Genomic DNA, 5,000 nt, shown 5'->3' on the forward strand with positions numbered 1-5,000 from the left:
TATGTGATGATTTTACGAACATGTTAAAACATATTTCCTTTTACAAAGTATATATGCGTATCTTTAAGATAACATAATTATCTGTGATGGTTTGAAATGGCGTTGTTAATTATATGTAGAGTAAATTTACGTTGTGTTTAATAGGTGATGTAAACAGTAACGTTTTTGTAATGGAATCTAACCTTACTTTTAACGAACTTTTTTAAAACGCGTAACTGGCAATTATCATATTTTACGATTCCAACAACGTTCAAGCAATCTTTTTTGTTATTATTATTATGTAAATTGGATTTTTTTTGTCTTGTTTTTTTATTATTATATATCGCAGTAGAAGATAAACGTCAGAAGATCTAATTTGCTTTGACGGATATATTTTGAAATTGAATTTAGCGGTTGTGTTTATTTTCCGTTTTCTTTCTTCATTATTTGTTTTTCTTTTTCTTCCGTCACTTCGTTTTCTTTTCTTTTCATCTTGTAACTTATTGTTTTATTTCCTCTTTCTTCTTTACGCCCAATCTCTTTTATTTCTATTCTCTATATTATCATTCCTAAATTTCAGTCTTTATCTTCACTCTCCCTTGAATACTAAATTATTTCCGTCTGCCGCGTTTTTCTCCTAAACAAATTTAGAGCTATAAATGTCATCATAAGATCATCATATGAGATCGGAATATCCATTATGATATTCAGGAACGAACATCAGTAGTTTCAATTAGGATTTAATCCTTTATACTTCATCTTAGCGATTACACTTTGTCTTGGACTCTTTGTCGGATTTTGTGGAAGTTATCGTACATCTAATGACCGAACATCTATCGTACGATGATAGATTCTCTTGTATTTCACCGTACATTATTATTATTATCGTTATTATTGTTATCATTATTGTTGCTGGCATTATAATTATTATTATTAAGAAGACGAAGAGAGAGAGAGAGAGAGAGAGAGAGAGAGAGAGAGAGAGAGAGAGAGAGAGAGAGAGAGAGAGAGAGAGAGAGAGAGAGAGAGAGAGAGAGAGAGAGAGGAGAATGTAAAAGATGAAAATGTCGACTTTATTCATGCGTCCTAACCCCCCCCCCCTCCCATCCCCTCGCTCGACCCCTTACAATGTGACCGGAATACACACGGAATCTTAACGAGTAAAAAAAAAAAAAAAAAAAAAAAAAAAAAAAAAAAGAATAAAAAAAAAAAAGAAAATGAAAAAAAAGAAGAAGAAGAAGAAAAAGATAAATAAATAAGTAAAAAAATTAATCATATGACGTGATACAAAATGGCCGAAGGAACACCCCAGGGAACCAGGGGGTCGAAAAGCAAACAGATTTGAAATGAGGCGACGACACGCGAAAGAAGGGAGGGTGGGGGTGGGGAGCGGGGGTGGAGGGGTGGAAGGGGGGAGAGAGGGGTGGGAGAGGGGTGGAAGGGTGGAAGGGAGGAGGAAGGGGAGGAGAGAGTGGTCGGAGAGGGGAGGAGGGGTGGAAGAGGGAAAGAGAAACAAATGAATAATAAACAATAACTATAGTAGAATGCTGATAATGCCAATAATTAAAACAATATTACAATAAAAGCCAGAGGATGGCATTCTTAAATATATAAAACCAAGACAAAAAAATAAATAGAAAATAAAAACGTAATAATAATTTTTTTTTGATTCAGTGGCTGAGTGGTTAAAGCATGTACCGGCCGCCTGAGTTCGACGGTTCGAGTCCGGCCGGTGCCTTGTTCCCTTTGGCAAAGAGTTCCACTTCAATTACCTTTTTTGTAATATGTCTCATTAATCGGTGTATGTCTCATTAATATAAGTATAGAATATGTCAACCGATATGTACGAAATGATGAGATCAGATCATGTATACGTAAATGTATATGATATATGCAAATTTGTATAATGTATAATATGAAATATGAATAATGTGCAATATGAAATGAAAATAAAAATGAATATAAATATGTATATCACTAAGTAAATTCTATGAATATATTGAATAGGCGAGGGAGAATAACTGGGAGGTGGAGAACTCGGAGGAGAAGAATCATGGAAGTAATGGAAAGATGGAGAAGGAAGAGGAGAAGTAATGTAGGAGGAATAGAGAAATAATGGTGAAGGAGTAGGAGATTGATGGTGGGGAAGGAGGTGGAGAAGGAGGAGAAGAATGGTGATGGCGGAGAAAGAGTGGGAGAGTAATATTGAGGAAGGAAGTGGAGGAGAAGAAGAGGAGTAATGGTGAAGGAGTAGGAGAGTGATGGTGGAGAAGGAGGAGAAGGAGAAGAGTGATGGTGGAGAAGGAGGAGAAGTAACGGTGGAGAAAGAGGAGGAAAAGTAAAGGTGGTGAATGAGGAGGAGAGGTAATAATAGTATAAACAATCTATATTTGTACATATACATAAACTACCCAAAGTGAAGATAAGGCCAAACCGCCAGCACCAAAGAGCGTTAAACTGCGTAATTCCTGCCTAAAATGGCCCTTAAACCCCCCTTAAAGACAAGCACTTTCACCTCGGAAGTCCTAAAGGCACTGGGCAAGGTCAAAGGTCAGAGTTCAGGCTCATGGGAGGTTCAACGGGGGGTGGGGAGGTGGGGGGGGGTGCTTCTCTCATTCGTATTCCATCCCCTCCCTCCCTCCCCCCTTCACCCCCTTCACCCCCCCTCCCTGCCATTAGCCTCATCGCCTGTGCATGATTAGGGGGAAGGGGTGAGGGATAGGGGGGGAAGGAGGGAGGGGGGGTGGAGGGAATGACCTTGGAAGCCAGGTCACGGGGTCAAGGTGCCAAGAGGCTTACTGGGACGTGGAAGATGTGTATTGTGACCTCTCGTCTTGAATTATTCATTAGAGGAGGAGACGGAGAAGGAATAAGAGAAGAGGCAGAAAAGGAAGTAGAGAAGGAAAGGAGGAAGAGAAGAGAAGGGAGAAGAAAGATGATAAGGAGGAAGAGAAGAGAAGGGAGAAGAAAGATGAGGAAGAGGAAGAGAGAGAAGGAGGAGGAGAAGAATAGAAGAAGAGGTGAAGAGGAGGAGGAGGAGAATGATAGAAGGAAAGATGAGGAGAAGGAAGAGAGAGGAAAAGTATGAAGAGGAGGAGGAAGAGAATGTAGAAAAGAAAGAGGAGGAGGAACAAGAAAAAAAAGATTAAGAAATCGTGAAGAAAATGAGGTAATAAAAAGGAAGAGATGTGAAAAAGAATGAGGATAATGAGAAATGAGGAGATAGAAACAAGAGAAAGAAGAAAGATTAGGACGAAAAGAAAAGGGAACAGGAAGAGAAGAAGAAACAAAAGACAAGAAACAGAGAGAGAAGAAGAAACAAAAGACGAAAAATAGCAAGAGAAAAGAAAAGAACCAAACAAAAATCGAAAAAAATGACGAAAGAGAGACAGAGAGAAGAAATGGAGAATGAGAGAGAGAAAAACAACAACAAGACAGAGACAGAAAGAGAGACACAGAAAAAAAACAGAAATAACTTAATAACCACCTCAAATTGGAAATAAAAATTTGACCAGTCACTCTTCGTGTCCTGTGCTTTTCCACATATATTTGAATATCCTGTGTGTTCATAAAGGTCATTTCAGCATGTAATGTGATCGTGAGGATATTTCAATGTTGATAATGCAATGAGGATTTTTGTTGTGCAATTTTACCTCGGTGTCTGAAGGGTTATGCGTATGAGGGTACACGGAGGATGAGAGGAAGAAGGGAGTAGGGAGGAGGGAGGAAGAGAGAGAGAGGGGGGGAGGGGGGAGTAGGAAGAAGGGAGAGAGGGAGAGAGGAGGGGGGAGGGGAGGGAGGTGGGAAGAGAGGGAGAGAGGGAGAGAGAGGGGGAGAGGGGGAGTAGGAAGGAAGGAGGGAGAGAAAGAGAGAGAGGGGGGGAAGGGGGTGAGTAGGAAGAAGGGAGAGAGAGGGGGGGGAGGGGAGGGAGGTGGAAGAGAGGGAGAGAGGGAAAGAGGGGGAGGGGGGAGTAGGAAGGAAGAAGGGAGAGAGGGGGGAGGGGGGAGTAGGAAGGAAGGAGGAAGAGAGAGAGAGGGGGAGGGGTGGAGTATGGAGGAAGGAGAGAGGGAGAGAGGGGGAAGGGGGAATGGAAGGAAGGAAGGAAGAAGAGAGAGAGAGAGAGAGAGGTGGAGTAGGAAAGAAGGAGAAGAAGAGAGAGAGGGGGAGGGGAGGGGGTGGAGTAGGGGAAGGAAGGAGGGAGAGAGAGAGAGGGGGGAGTGGGGAAGAGTAGGAAGGAAGGAGGAAGAGAAAGAGAAGGGGGGAGGGGGGGAGTAGGAAGAGGGGAGAGAGGGAGAGAGGGGGGTGGAGTAGGAAGGAGGAAGAGAGAGAGAGGGGGAGGAAGGGGGGGGGGAATGGAATGAAGGAGGAAGAGAGAGAGAGAGGGAGGGAGGGGGGGAGTAGGAAGGAAGGAGATAGGGAGGGAGGGAGGCAGGGAGGAGGAGAGGGGGAGAGAAGGAGAGAAGGGGGAGGGTGAAAGAAAGAGGAAGGGAGGGAGGGGGGGAGAGAGCGAGAGAGGGAGGTGGAGTAGGAAGCAGGGAGAGAAATGGGAGGGTGGAAAGAAAGAGGGAGGTAGAGGTAGAGAGAGAGAGAGAGAGAGAGAGAGAGAGAGAGAGAGAGAGAGAGAGAGAGAGAGAGAGAGAGACAGAGAAGAGAGAGAGAGAGAGAGAGAGAGAGGGGGGGGGGAGAGGGAGAGGGGGGGAAGAAGGGGAGAGATAGAAAGATAGTGCGAGGGAGGGGAGAAGAGAGGATGCGAAGGAGAGTTGGGGGAGAGTGAAAGAAAGAGGGAAAGTAAAGAAGATAGGGAAAAAAGAAAGCGAGAGGGAGAGAAAAAAAATTGCGAGCGAGCGAAGTAAATAGTGATAAAAAAAATATATAAATACATATACATATACATACATATATATATATATATATATATATATATATATATATATATATATATATATATATATATATATATATATATATATATATTACACACACACAGAAAGAGAGAGAGAGAGAGCGAGAGAAAAGAGCTG

Source organism: Penaeus vannamei, chromosome 8 (genome assembly GCF_042767895.1).
Source record: "Penaeus vannamei isolate JL-2024 chromosome 8, ASM4276789v1, whole genome shotgun sequence".
In the NCBI taxonomy this organism is placed as follows: Eukaryota; Metazoa; Arthropoda; class Malacostraca; order Decapoda; family Penaeidae; genus Penaeus; species Penaeus vannamei.